The sequence below is a fragment of the Lissotriton helveticus genome, chromosome 7 (assembly GCF_964261635.1).
Source record: "Lissotriton helveticus chromosome 7, aLisHel1.1, whole genome shotgun sequence".
Taxonomy (NCBI): domain Eukaryota; kingdom Metazoa; phylum Chordata; class Amphibia; order Caudata; family Salamandridae; genus Lissotriton; species Lissotriton helveticus.
In genome coordinates, this window is record NC_136068.1 from 1854160515 (window position 1) to 1854176660 (window position 16146).

Genomic DNA, 16146 nt, shown 5'->3' on the forward strand with positions numbered 1-16146 from the left:
AGTGACTCAGTGAAATCTACGAGATTTTATTGAGTCACTTTCCCAACGCTGATGCGTCAAAACCCTGCACCTGCTTGAAGCAGGCGTAAGGCTTGACGCACCACGTTAAAGATAGGGCAAGTTGGAATAGTGCTGGAGTTGCGTGCCGCACGCAACACAACTTCAGCACTGCGCCAACTTTACACCCAAGATGCGACACGCATCTGTTCATTCCTGCGCCATGGTGCGCAGCATTGTAAATGTGGCGCATCATGGGTGGCGCAAGGATGAACTTGCGTGCCGTATCTTTCCGGGCGCATCTCTGTGGATTTGCAGAGATGCGTCAGGCAACGTAAATCTGCCCTATAGTTCAATGCACCAGCACAAATTAGAAATCCAGTTGAACTGCAACCAGCACACAACCCACTGAGCAATACTGTGCAGGTAGTGTTTTCTGGTCATGCTACTCCCTCTAAATGAATTCAGGAACGTAGTGGAACTCTAGACCTCTTTCATTAAGAAACAATACACTCACATTCACAGCAAGAAACATGGGAGAAACTATTTTAATGTTTACCCAAGTCGGGTGCATGGCCAGCTAATACAACAGTACTTACAAGGTCAGCACATTCCAAGCATCCTAACACTCTATCGCTACTTCTAAGGGCTATGCAAAAATGTAGCCGAAGAAGAAAAGAGCAAGTCTATAATTCGAGTTTCTTAATGTAGATCACACTGCATACCTTTCTTATCATGAAATTACTGTTTAGCTTTTCTCTATCCCAGCCCTTGCCCAAAAATTCTAAGCACTGCAGGGCAGGAGGCCACTTCCCTGCACCACTCTTGGATCCCTGGAGCAACCCATTACGGGGGCTGGTTTGCAGCAAACTAGCATTACTCATGGCCTGTAAGTTCTATTGTTCATCCTCTCCAAATTATACCTGAATGCAGAGCTTTTTATAGCACCTAATAAAGAATGTTATATATAGCACTGGCAAGTCCCAAGAGTATCAGAGCCCTTTACAGACAAGGTCATGGCAGTCTTAGACAATGATTGAATATAAAAAGCAAACTCTTTAAGGTCTGCTCAAAGTAATTGTTCGAGAGGAACTAACATCCAGTAAATAACATGAGGGAGGGAGACCAGTGGCGTCTTAGGTGTTCGAGTCTGAAAGTTTGAGGTGTCGATTAAGGATCTTTTAATTGTCTTTTAAAGTTCATGAAGGAGGGGTTTGTCCTGATGTGAACTAGGAGCGCGCTCCAGATTATGAGGGCATTGCCCAAGAAGGAGCATGTAAGAGTTTTTGTTTGTGTGTTTAGGTGTGGTGAGAATCAAAGTGTTGTTGCATATTAATAGGCTCATCTGTCTGTCATGAGTTTGAGAGATTGGATGGGAGGTAGGCTGGTCTCCCAGTGTGAAGGACTTGGTGAGTGAGGCAGGCTGTTTAGATGCAGCAAATGGCTCCAATTGGGAGTCTTGTAGGACTTTTGAGGGAGGGGGAGATGTGATTGTGTCTTTTTACTCCTGTGATCATCCTTGATGTTGCATACTGTGTGGCTTTCAGGGGGCTAATTCAGACTTTGCGGTGCCAGTGAGGGAGGTGTTCCTGTAGTCCAGTCTAGACAGTAGCATTGCTTGTATGGTCATTTTCTTAGACCTGGGCGGAGCTTGCGGAGTTTCACTCTCCCGAATTCCATGTAGTTCCCGAAACACTCAGGGACATATTCACATAGAAGTGGTGGTGAAAGGCGTTAGCCTCCTTGGATTAATGCCTCTCACCGCCACTTCAGAAACGCCAGGCTGCACCATATTCACAAGAATGTGGTGCAGCCTGGCGTTTCCCCCATCGAAGGTGCTAAGTCTGACGACTTAATGCCAAAACACGCACCCTTACACCAGAGCGCAAAGGTGTCTGCGGGCAGGGAGGTTTGTTTTCCATGTGTGCTTATACATGCAGCACACATTGAAAAAGCAAAAACGAGGAGAAATAAAGCTTTTCTCCTCGTTTAGCCAACTTAAGACCTGATTTTTCTAGGTCTTAAGTTTGGCGCTGCCACCTATTATCGCCGCCCTTGATAATAGGTGGTAGCGTCAAACTCAATGGGTGTTGTGGTGGTACATCCACCGCTACACCCACTGCACGCCCCCTTTCACTCTAAGATTAGCATGAAAGGCATATCAACAAGGGGGCGTTAAAAAATGATCGCTGCTTTTGCGGCCGTTTTCGACCGAAAAACGGTGATAATTCTAACGCCCTATTAGCAAGGACACGCTAACGCGTGAATCCATGCTTCTTCGCCCTTTCCCTCAATGCCCAGCTTTGCATCTCTAATGAGATGCAAAGTGGGCGTTCCTCCCCAGGATAGCGGGAGAAATGTCGCTAAGCGACGTTTCTCCTATTATCAAGCCTCACGCAAAGCAGCATAGCGACAAGAAAAGTAGCGATAACCTTTGTTATCGCTACTTTCCTTGTGCCTGCTTTGAAACTGACTTAGCCATGATATCCTATGGAAGGTGGATATCATGGCTAAGTATGTGAGGCCCTAGCAGGAAGCTATCACCAAAAGTTGTCTGATTATCGCTGGATTTCCAGCGATAATCACACAGTTAGCTTGCAGTCTGAATTTTATCGCTGTGGAGATAAGCGTTGCTGATAGCACGCTATCTCCGCGATAAAATTCAGAGATTGGTGGCGATAATTATCCTAGCGCTAACTGCGCTTAGCGATAATTATCGCCCCCTCTTGATGATATGCCCCCCTCTTCGCAAAGTAGCGTTAAGCCACTTAACGTGGCTTTGAGCCACTTTAAGTGAGTTAACGCTGCCTTGAGTATAGGGCTCTGGCCCTATCGCCATGGGATTGTCAAAAAATGTGACGTCCACGTGGCGATATAGGCTTGTGAATATGCCCCTCGGTGGGGTTCCATGGAGTTCAGCAAGCTGGCCTAGTCTGAGTCTCCCGAGCACTTGAAAACACAAGAGATATCCTAAATCAATCGCTTCAACTATAAAAAATATATCTGAGACTTCATTTATATCCACTAGGTGGCAGTAGAGATCTAAAGTTCTTTTAGGACTCCCCACACAATCGCTGTTTCCAATTTCCTTCCTTTATAGACAGCACCGAAGAGCAGCAGGCGCACATCCCTGAATGATAAAAGAGAACGAACATGCTCAAGTAGGAAAACTGTTTATGCATGACAGCTGGAAAGTCACTCGGATTCAAAGCAGTGTAAAATGCAAGACTCCTAGGAGTCCCAGGTGTCAGGACATGAAGCACAGAGGTAATGGTGGAACGGTTTTCATTTTACTAAGTCTGTGCAAGTGCAAAAGCAAATCACAGCCTTTTGTATCCTCCCTTAGAATTTCCATATTTGCTCCTTAATAAGGCATACTGTCCTCATATTTAGGCTCTCTCTTAGTACCCTTCCAGCAAATTATTTGATTTCTTTCAGCTGCAAGACAGTGCCTTTACCCTGAAGATCCAATATTTCATCATTTCCACTGGGCAGGAAGGGACAGGGGTAGATTTACTGAAAACATATGTAACTTGTGGAGAATTGTGAAAGTCTGGAGAGGAAGCAATGCAACTGTTCGCAATGTTAGTGTGCTCTGGGGTGAGCCATGGAGTGTCGAAAGAAGGCAGGGAGGAGCAGACAAAATAAGTAAAGTGTGTCCAGAAAACAAGTGGGTCACACTAAATGCAAACTAGTCGGTGCAACACGTGCGAAGGACACTGTACGACTGATGGTTGTTCCTGTGGTCGAAAATAATGAGACTGTTTGTTGATGAAGATGGATGTGTCTTTTCGGTGTAGAATGAGGGTGCCAGTTAGTGGAAAAGCAATGCTGCCCATTGGTTGAAATGGCGGGTTTGACAGTATTCATGGTGCCCTGAGCAAAAGGCTGAAAATGTGTTGCTGTCAGGGAAGAAGATCAGATGTGCTAATGAAAGGCCTTCGACGGTGATTTGGACCAAATCCCAACACACTTACACACACTTCCGGAAACCTGTGCATTTAAGAATGGTCTCGGGATCACAGCCTGGCACCTTTATGGTCTGCTAAGTGGGTCGGTGGTTCTCTCTGCTAGTCCCTCCCCCTGCTCCAGCAGGGGGTGAAAAAGGACCCGATATGCATTTGTGCACATCAGTTGAGTGGGTGTTGTGTAATCAGTGTGTTGGCCCATGGTACGGATCAAGGAATTGTGTTGTGCTGGCCATTGGTTAGAGTGCACTTAGGGGGATATTCTCAACAACGTGCGATAATCATTGCCAAAATAGGTTAACGCAATTTTTCATATCGCCGTCTATCGCAGGAAAATAACTCTGTGTTAATGTTGTATTCCCAACACAGCGGTAACATGCAATAGTTTTCCAATAACGCATCAAATGTCCGTGATAAAATTACCGGGACGGCACTAAAAATCTCAAGCCGTACGTGAAAAAAGTGGCCGCGATAAAAAAAGATCAGCGATAAGCTGCACCAGGCCTGCAATTCACACACGTCAGGTGGGAAAAATCACCATAAAAGCAAGAAAAAACCCACAAACAAAACCAAAACAACTGCGAAGCACAATGGAGGTAGTCAGAGCAAGTACAGGGGACAACCAGAACCTCACAAGCCCCACAGAGGAGAAGAAGAAGATGGAGACGCGGTTCAGTCCGCAGGAAAACAGGATCCTGATAACTGTTTGACACCTCCACAGAAGGCACAGGAGGAGCTGGATGAGATGGAGGAAATGGTGTCCACAGTCATCAGAGTGGAGACGGTGGCAGGAGTTGGGGGACCGGACACTGCTCAAGATGCAACAGGGTGAGTAACGACCAGGGACTGGGGGGACGGGGGGAGATGGGCACAATAGCACACATGCAAAATAAAGTATAGCACAGTGCACACCCAAAATGACTCTGGATCATGTCCCTGATCCCCTTGGCACACTGCAGCACACCTGGAAACAGCAAGTAGGCCCCCGTTGACTATGTGCCCAAAGGGGGTCCTTCCCGCACATCACCAATCTCACAACCAACCCATGCACATGTGCCAAACCCAGCAAAGCGGTGTGTCTGTGAGCCACACTGACAATGCAAGTGACATTGCATGACAAATAGCATAGCTGCAGTCAATATATCATGACATGTTGCACGCCACAACACTGAGGTGGCTGAGTGTGGACCATATCCGTTAAGGAGCAGGTCACACTCTGACACATCCACATGCACAAACAACCCCTGCCGTCAACACATCTGCGGACAAACCATGCCCCAGAGTCCTAACTCCCACGAGAGCCCAATTTACCCAAGTATGCAACATGTCAGCACTGTATAAGAACAGAAGTCAAAGGCACATCGCCTGAAAGGGATAAGGGGCAGCAAATTCAGAGCTGCAGGGGTGACTTTCCCAAAATGCAGCACACACACATTCAGAGCACATCAACATTGACAACAATGTGGTACAAACTGCAACACGTTCACAACAGAACAAAGGACGCAACTGGTGCCGTTAGTGTGTAGAAAATTTGGCATATCAGGAAAATGTGAGATGGCAATATACAAGTACAAACACACATCCGTGATGTTGTCGAAATGTCTACTGTCCGACATCAAATAGGCAGCCCCTCCCAATCAGTCACAATATACATTGTCATGCAGTCTGTATGTAAACTTGTACAATGTGTCAACATACAAGTGAACACAATGTTAAACTGCATCTCCCCTTCACATTGCAGAGGGAGAATCAACACCTCCTGCAGAGCAGACCGAACATCTCTTCACTGATGATGAAGAGGACCTCCATACCTTCGACACCGACGCCCTCCAAGAGCTCATGGACAGCTTCGGCACCTCACCTCCAGGAGCAGGGCAGCCCAGCTGCATCAAGGAGACCTCACCCCCTGCACAGACCACACAGCAGGAAGCACCCACCCCCACGGCTGTCTCCCAGGACCCAAACGAACAACACATGGCCTTCCAATGCCATGTGTTATGGTGCCAGGAGAAGATGGCTGATCAGGTGCAGGTGGGATTCGACCTCATGGTAGCCAAACTAGATGTTACACGTGGGTGTCTAAGTCCCATCAGGGACAACTTCCAGTCCCTAACGGACACCCACAGTCCGCTCCATGCTCTCCAACGATCCATGGCTGACATCGCTGGAGTCCTGACTTTGAGACAAGAACAACTGTCGAGTCAGAGTAGTTCCAGCAAATTCATTCGGCAGTAGGGACACATGCGGAGGAACATGGAGAACATGGGGCGGATGCAGGTGAAAAGAATGGATGCCACAGCAACACACCAGCGAGATGTAGCTGGCATCTTCCATGCCCTGCAGACCCTTATCACGGCATTGCTGCAACAAGGCTTGGCGTGGATGAATGCTGCTGCAACTACTTCATCCATATCTCCATCCCCGGAAGTGTCAGTGCCTCACAGTGTGGCAGACAATCCTCCTCAGCCCCCTGATGTGTCACTGCCACACAGTACGGCAGACATTCCGCCTCCAGCCCCTGATGTGTCAGTGCTGCAGACAAAACCCCGCCACCCACATGTGAGGCACATGAGACATCAGAGGACAAAGATGCGGATGATTCTGACTTAGTGGTAAGAAGGAAGCGGTAGCATTCATCTCCGCCGTATGGGCTGTTTCTACTTGGTTCTGCCCTCTGCATCATCACCTTCCACTGTTCCCCCATACACTCTGTGACACTCACCTTGGACCTCGACATGGACTGACATATTCTGTTTGGTTATCAATGACACAGCAATCAGACTGCGGACTGAACTCTTCCTCTTCCGATGAACTTGCCATTCCCTAAAGGATTATGGCTGGCCCTCCACGGGGCAACAATGTAACGTGGGGTTTGCATGGACCTGTACTGCTCCAGCTTCAACACTCCACTGAATGTGAATAAAACATTCAAATTCACACAGATGTGTCTTTTCTATGATCATTCAAGTATGAAAGTATGGATAATTGTAGGGTCAGTGATTTCCCCTTGCGTCCATGTTGTTCATGTTGTGTAACTTGAGTAACAGGGTGCAACATTGCTGATTGCAGCCCGGGTGGTGCCAACACTACAACAGAGACACACGCATTTGCTACTTCCTTGTCCAGCCCAGAACTGAACCACACCCAGAGCCCCGGGCTCATTGTTCACACCCCTACGCTGGACTGGCATTTGCCAACCCAGCCCACTGCGCCTACACTTACAGGGGGGGACAACAAAGCTACATGTCCCAGGTCTTTCCTGTAGTGACCTTTCCTAGGCAATTATTCAAGAAAACAAGTAAACAAGGGAAAACATCAAAGAACGAAAGAGTTATAAAAAGACATTCATTTTTATGATATCATCATAATAAATTATTGTTATGTACACTACATAACACATAATTACATAAACATACACAATGTTAAAAATTCAATCCTTTCGGTAAAGAAGGACAAATTACTGCAATTATATCTATACACTTTTTTTTTCTAGTTCTCAGCATGCCAAAGCCACTTTCTGAGGGCTGGTTTACACCCACACCACACCCACCCAGCACAGGCATCACAAGAAATGTGAGCCTGCTAAGAAAAGGGGTCTACCACATCACATTCCCCACTGCCGGAGGTGACATGATGGCATCTGCACCACAAGACTCAATCATAAAGGCTCCATGACTTGCGGTGCACAGAGTTGGTGGCACCTGATGAACTGCAGTCGGCATGGGCCTACCACCACGGGCCGATGACTTGAGGTGCACAGAGTTGAAGGCACCCGATGCACTGTTGCCCGCACGGGCCTACCACCACAGGACGATGACTTGCGGAGCACAGAGTTGGTGGCACCCGATGCACTGCAGTCAGCACGGGCCTACCGCCACGGGACGATGACTTGCGGTGCACTGAGGTAGGGGCAGGTAGGTGTACCTGAAGAGCTGAGCGGGTGTGAAGCCTGCGATGATGCACCATCCTGCCGGTATGGACTGGATTGGATTTGTGTGAGCCCTGCTGGTCCGCAGTGTAGGCCTGAGGCAGTGGGAAGCGCGGGCCTCCCGCCACGTGGCGATGACTTGGAGTTAGTGGCACCAGAGCTGAGCAAGTGTGCAGCCTGCGATGATGCGCAGGCCTCGATACGCCGTCCTGCCAATCAATATTCAATTTGAATTGAGAGCCCTGCTTGACCACAGTGTACGCCAAATGCAACAGTCAGCACACACATGACTCTGCAGCGGAATGCCGCAGGGTGAGCTGGGGGCCTGTCGTGCGGAATCCAGCGATCGGCTGAGGAGGTTGCACCGGCACGTGGTGGGCCCGCTTGGAGACACACTGGTGGCGGCAGGTGAGCATTGAGGCCTGGGTGCGCAGGGGTGTCCAGTCATCTCTGGGCGGCGGAGGGGTCTAAGGACCAGGGCTGGGGTGCAGCAGGCGCACAGGATCGCGTGGGCACCACAGGTCATGGTGGCGGCCTCGTGGCTGTGTTGGGGGCTCCGCCCTGGCAGAAAAATCAAGTCAACTAACCTGGCAACTCCATACAAGTATCACGCCATACAAGAACTGGCCATGTTGCATTTCAACCATCTATGTCAGGTCACCACATTTATATAGAGTGGTGCCAACATTGTTATTTTTCGACACATGATCAGACACAATTCCTTTATTGATATTACTGTTCTGTCATCACCTATTTCTTTTTGTTTCTTTTTAGCGTATAGACATGTGAAAGAACCTTTTTAAACAACAGTTCAACTATCCTGATGGTCTAAAAATACTGGGGCATATTATCAACAACTAGCGATATTTATCGCTAAATGAGCTTAGCAACATTTTTTTTCTCGCCGCGCATTGCCGGATTTTATCACTGAGATATCGTGCTATTAGCAATGTTTATCTCTAAAGCGATAAAATATCCGGCAAAATGTGTGAATATCACTGGGAATCCAGCGTTTTTCAGGCATTAACGCCAATAGGGTCTTAACCTGAATATCCAACTCCCATTGGATATACAGGTTAAGAAGTGGTCAGAGCAGGCGTTAGGTTTTGGTGATATTCGCGCACAGCGCAATTTTTGTTATCACTATGCCTGCGTTGATAATAGGTGATATCGATGTTAGAGACGGCTTTCAGTCGCTAACAGGTTGGGTACACCCACTTTGCATGTCATTAGCGATAAATATAGCTGACATGCAAAGCGGGCCCCAAACCGGTCGCTATAACCTACAAGCTGTCGCTAACTGCTGTTAGGGACAGCTTGCTAATAGGGTGATAAAATTATCGCGATTTTCGGCCGAAAACGGCCTCAAAAGTCGCGATAATCTCATATCGCCCGCCTTGATAATATGCCCCAGAGTGTGTCACTGATTTTCTTTTTCTAACGACATAAGGTCAGTACATACACCGAAGTTTAAAGACTTATAGATGATAATTTTATCGGGAATGTAGATTTAGTGTACTAATATTGAGTACATTTATAAATTGTTTCAGAAACTCAAAAGTAATCCAAGCTTCATGCGACAGGTAGAATTTGATATTGAGGCATCGTGTAGTCAGAGGAATTCATGCATAAGGAGAGGTAAGGCCCATCGCTAGCACTTTAGGGATTTCAATCTAGAAGCTTTTATTCTCTTTGGCTGTGGTGTCCATGTTTAACTTACCCTTCCATATATCATGTTGTTTTGCAGGCCACTAGTCTCCTCCCTTTCTGCCCATTAGGAGCCATACAGAGGTCCTACAATATGTGTTTAAGTGAAGGTACTTACCCTCTTATTAAGTATAGTTAGCATCAGATCACCCTGCAAGTCATAAAATTTAAGGGATATTACCAGACCATAATCGTGCTCCTCTTTTGTCTTCAATGCAGTTATTTACATTGAGGAGTGACACATTCTGTTTACTCAAACTACTTTGCACAAGCCTTACTTTTGATACCTATGAGGCAGTCGGAGGTAACACTATACTTATAGTAGATGTGATACGAAAAAAGCATGCAAAGGCACACCAATATAAGTAAGGATTCTCTAGCCACGTTGTTCACAACATGTCTTCATGTAAAGAAGTACGGTTACAATTAATGAGATCATATACTGTTGTCACTTGCATGAACCACCGAGACCACTAATTGATGTCACTTGCATGAACAGAATCTGACATTGTCGTTTTTTACATGCAAATTATGATTCATGGCCATTCATAATGGTCAATTACATTTACGTTAATTTATTTTCATGTTCTAACTCAAGGAATGAAATATTTGACCTCATATATGATTATCATATCGGTTATCCAATGAATTTATATATATTTTAAATGTTTTAAAGGGCTTCTAAACTCTACATTAAAATCATGTTTATATAGTCCCTGTTTAGTAACCACTGTGATGGAGTCCTGATGAAGGCCTAGCCGAAGCGCATTGGTTTTCAACAATGTCCCCAGTCTCTGCATATTTTAATTAATTAGCTCAAATGGATATGTATGCAAATCATTGTAATATTAGAAACTGATTTATCAGGAACATAGAATCATAAATTGTGTCAGTTTAAATAGACAATTATGATGTCCATTGTATCGATTGTCTAAAGAAAAGTATACAGGCGGTTGCAATTAATTGTATTGATTGTTTAGAGGAATATGTATATGTGATTCTAATTATATCATTGGGATTATATATTTATTTTTGTATACGCTATTTATATATATAAAATAGTTTCTATCTAACAAGAAAATCAAAAAAATTTATGACAAAAGAATAAGATAAAATAAAACATTCCAACTCCTCAGAAAGTTGTCATGATATTTATAACTATATAACGTGTATGTATGTCTAGAGTTTACATGCCCTTCTATAGTAAATTACACTGTGCCCGGTGTTTCTTGTTTTCCAAATAAGTAATTTCCCTGTTAGGGTTGTATCCTATTTTCAGGGGCCCCACTCATTTTCCAGAAAGCACAGAGGCGTAAAGCAACGGCTGACATTGGGGTTGGTTGCGCAGGAACACTACAAATTGGAACTGGAGTGTGGGGCGGATACAGGGGCCCAGAGTTGCTTTTTTGGACATGCATCCAAGACATGTGTGAGGAAGTTTGATAGGGCTAGCTGTGAGACTCCTCCGACTCTGGCAGTTGTTGGTTGGAAAGCACCTAGCGTCTCCTGCTACCGGACCCCGTGGATCTACGGGGTCCGGTAGCAGGAGATGCTAGGTGCTGAACGGGTGGCAAGCGTTGCGGGCGGTGTGCCATTGTCGCTTCCCCCACCTCCCGAGACCCCTGGGGTGTGGATCTTGTGCACTACAAACAGTACAGGTACTTCAAATCGAAGGTATCCCACCATTTTTGTTTGTTTTATGCACTATAATTTTACACACCTGCTTTTAACTTTCACGTCCTCAGGTAAGGGTGGGCCTTAGCGTGCCCACACCCCCGAGGTACACCATCTTACGGTCCTGTTGAAAGCCCAGTAAATGACACATAGATGGGCAGAAACATGTTGACCCCACTTTAAGTGGAAAAAACCAAGTCATTAACTGGTAAGTTTCCCACACATATTTTACTTATGTCAAACTGACCATTGAATACATTTTTGTATGGTACAGCCTTTGACATTTTTAATTCACATTTCTTTTTGACACCTTTGCCACAAAGAACCATCTCCGCAGTAATCTGGCGTTGTAGCACACCAGGGAGGCATTCGGCTTCTCCTGGTGGGCCCGATGATGAAGCATGTCACCACCCAGAGTGGTGAGTGAGGGCTTCCTGAAAAATCTCCGCTGATTTCCAATGTGATTCATTCAGGGATATTTTTTCTACTCTGTGTCTAGTGCTTATACACTTTTTCACGACACTCTTTTGTTGTTTTACAATAACACCAATAAAAGGCAGGTTTTAAATCCCTGCTGCTAACGCGCCTTATCACCTGTTTTTGGATCGCTTCACCGATCTGGCTGGTCATTGAGAATATCGCGAAAAGGTGTTTTTGTATGTTTTTGCACGGGAACGCCTACTCTGCATATCATTAGCGTAAGTTGTCGCTCTCATCCATGGCAATGTTTTTTGTGGCACCTATTGCTGGAAAAGTGGCAATATCGGCAGTTTGCACCAGCTTGAGAATAGGGCAAAAAGTATATCGCCACTTTTGCAGCGCTAAAGTGCCAATAAATCACCGATAAGTCCTTGAGAATATGCCCCTTAGTTTGTTGTGCTGGAATAAAGAGCAAATGTGTATCATTTACTAGGCTGCCTGTTACATGAGTGTTACCATTTCTTATGTCTAAAATGTTGGCTGAGCTTTTCCTATGTTTGAGGTCACCATGCCCAGTATATATACTATTTAGAAGAGAGGCAGAATGCTACGCGCTACATTGTTATTCAAGGCTCTGCCCTATTGACGTGCACAAAATTGTACTCATGTCATTGGTCAACAAGCAGCGTCAAGTACGACTGATCTAGGCCATATGGCAAATGAGGTATGTTGGCCTATTCTTACACTTTAGTGTTCTGAAAGAACACATTCACTTCACCCTTGTGTGGATGGACTGCCAGTGCAGACTGGCACTAGCGTTGGAACAGCACTTATCATGGAGGAGGTCACTCCCATGGCAGAAGGAACTCATAATAATGAAATAGCATTCCACGGCTCCCCTTCGAGGAAATCTCAAGTGAACACAGAGGGGCATATTTACAAGCATCTTGCAAAACTTTTGCGCCGGCCGCTTAAAAATGCAGCCAATTTACAATGTGACGCATCTAGGGAGATGCGTCACGTTGTACAGCCCTGCATCACATTATACCTGCGTCAGGTATAATATATGCAGGGTGGGTGTTCCCACACAGGAAAGCCTTGTAAAAGTAACGCAGTGAAATCTACCGGATTTCACTGCGCCACTTCTAGAACGCCACTGCATCAAAACTTTATGCCCTCTTGGAGCAGGCCTAAGGAGTGACGTGGTGCATTAAGTATAGGCCTTCCCGAACATTGCTGGAGTTGCATCGTGCTTGCGACACGACTTCAGCAACGCGTGACTTTTGGGCTGACAGATGCATTGGAATTTCTGACACATCTGTCAATCCTTGCGCCATGGTGCGCTGCTTTGTAAATGCGGTGTATCCATGTTGGCGCAAGGGTCTCACAAGGAGCGGCAGGGAAACTGATGCATCTCTTAAGATGCGTCAGTTTCTTTTAACTCTGCTCCTGAATGTATAACTGGCCTTCATCATTAACAATCTTTTAAGGCACCAAAAGGGACGTGTGGTGCCTCTGTTGATTGTCTTCTTGGTAATAAGATGTGTTCACTGTTAAGTCCAGCTCAACGAAATGCATTTCTGTTTCACGTATTGGCACTTATTATTTTAGGTGTATTTATTTATTTTATTTCAACTGGATATTTCTGAATATGTACCTGTGTGGGTGCATATATCAATGTGCATGCCTATAGATTGAATCAGGGAACCTATAGAAAAGATTAACCTTTCTGAACCTTGAGACCCTACGGGTGAGTAGTGCGCTATACAAGCAGTTTGCAGGACTTTTGCAATATAAGGCACACCTACTTGACAGGTTTCAAATGCCAGTGAACTGTGTAGGATGGCATGCAAGCAATTATAAGAAAGGGCAGGCAATTGTATTTGTGTTTGTATTTTTGTTCGTCATTTCTGTAGTGCTTCATACACCCAATATGGTGCTAAAGGCAATGGTGGGTTCGGTAGCTCCCTCGAGTGTGCAAGCTTTGCCTCCTTCCTCTGCCCCCTGGAAAATTATGGTTAAAAAACTGTTCTGTTACCGTTGGTGGCATCTTTTGTCCTATTTAAAAATCCAGCACCAATGAACAGCAATTGCTTTGGGACGAGCCAGTACAGGATTTGAAACAAAACTAAGTTCTGCAAACATGTAGTTCGGGTGAGTGCCAGTAAACTCCGTCACATGGCATAGGTGAATCTTTTTCTGATTTCCATATTCAAATCAGAACCATCTGAATCATCAGAACACCAAAAGAACCTTAATCTACAACAAAATACTCACCAACTCCAGCAATTCCAAGAAACTCTTCAGTGACATCCAGGAATTCACCAAGCACGCCAGCGAAGCAACGGACATCACCCTTTCCCAGGACCTCTGCAACAAGCTTGGATCCTACTTCCATCTCAAGATCAAAAACCTCTACCACAACTTCAACAACCAATCTCCTGACCATGCAACCACCCCGCTCTCCAGCAACGTCTGACAACCCACCATCTCCTCCTAGTCAACAGAGACTACCTTGACCATGAAAGGCATCCACTCAGGGGCCCCACAGACCCCTGCTCACCACACATCTACCACAGAGCTGCCACCACCATTGTGCCAGAACTACGACGCAGAAGTCAGACCCCTGCTCAAGAAGTCCTCAGCAGATCCTACGGACTTCAAGAACTACAGGCCCATCTCGCTCCTCCCCTTTACAGCAAAAGCAACTGAGAAGACTGTCAACACTTAACTAACAAGGTTCATCGAAAACAATTCCAATCCTCGACCCTTATCGATCCAGATTCCGCTGCAACCACAGCACCGAGAACGCCCTACTCGCCACCACAGACGACATCCGCACCCTCCTTGACCAAGGCCACACTGCAGCCCTGATCTTACTCAACCTATCAGCAGCATTCAACACCGTCTTCGACTGTACACTCGCCGCCAGACTAAATGCTGCTGGCATACAAGGAACCACCCTCGACTGGATCCGCTGGGTCCTCAACAGCAGAAGCCGAAGGATCAGACTGCCTCCATTCCTCTCCAAACCCATGGAAACCAACTGCTGAGTACCCCAGGGATCATCGTGCAGCCCAACCCTTTTCAACATCTACATTGCCCCCCTCGCCGCCATTGTCAGAAAGCACAGCCTCAGCTTAGTATCCTACACCGACAACACCCAGCTCATCCTCTCCCTCACCAAGGACCCCACCACAACAGACTCAACTTTCAGGAAGGAATGCAGGATGTTGCATCCTGGATGAGCAACAGCTGCCTGAAGCTCAACTTGGAGAAGACAGAAGTCTTCATCCTTGGAACCACCCCATCAGCATAAGACAACACTTGGTGGCTCACCACCCTTGGCAACCCTCCACCCCCACAGACCATGCAGGAAACCTCGGCATAGTACTCAACTCCGCCCTCTCCATGAACCGAAAGGGCAACACAGTGGCCTCCGGCTGCTTCAACACCCACTGCATCCTCTGAAAGACTTTCAAATAGTTCCCCCCGAGTCAAGGAAACCAGTCACCCATGCACTCATAACCAGCAGACTTGACTACAGAAGCGTCCTCTACGCCGGCAGCAACAAGTCCCTACTACACAAGCTCCAGATGATACAGAACTCCGCTGCCAGACTCGTTCTCGGCATCCCCTGACACAAGCACATCAGCCAACACCTACTGAATCTCCACTGGCACCCCGTCGAGAAGAGAGTCAACTTCAAGATACTCACCCACGTCTACAAATAGCTCCACAACACCAGACCCCAATACCTCAACGAGAGAATCAATTTACGCGCACCCAACCTCTGATCCTCCAACCTCGTTGTTACAGGGAGATATTTTGTGGTCCAAGGGTACTGGACTAGGGCAGCTTAATTTGTGGGGGTGCTTCTACAAAATATGAGAAAATGCTTGTGTAAACGATAGTAGTTGAATCAGGTTTGTTAACACTTTATTGCCAGGAAACCACTTCCAACATGAAGTAAAAAAGAAACACTTTAAAATTCAATAAAGAACCTGGAAGACTTAGCAAAGACTTGGGGGCATATAATCAAGGACATGCGATAATCATCGTAAATAATGCTTAGCGCGATTGACATTATCACTGAATTAGATTGCCGTGTTAGCAACGTATTATCAACGTTTAGCTAACAGGCAATGTCATTCCAGCGAATAACAGAAAAAGCGTGCAAAATCCAGCAAAGATTTCACAGCGCTAAGGAGAGGCTTGCTGATAGGGGAGTGCAGACCTAACATGGCAATCCACCTCCCATTATCAGGATGCCTAAGTCATAAAAGCAGGTGGTACATACCTGCGATAACCGCGGTTAGCGCGGTTATTTTTATCACTATGCCGGTCTGCTGCATGGCTTGCTAATATCGCGAAGCCGTGTTAGCGAGGATTTCAATGTTGTTTAGCTAGGGAATGCCTACTTTGCATACCATTAGCGACATGCAAAGTAGC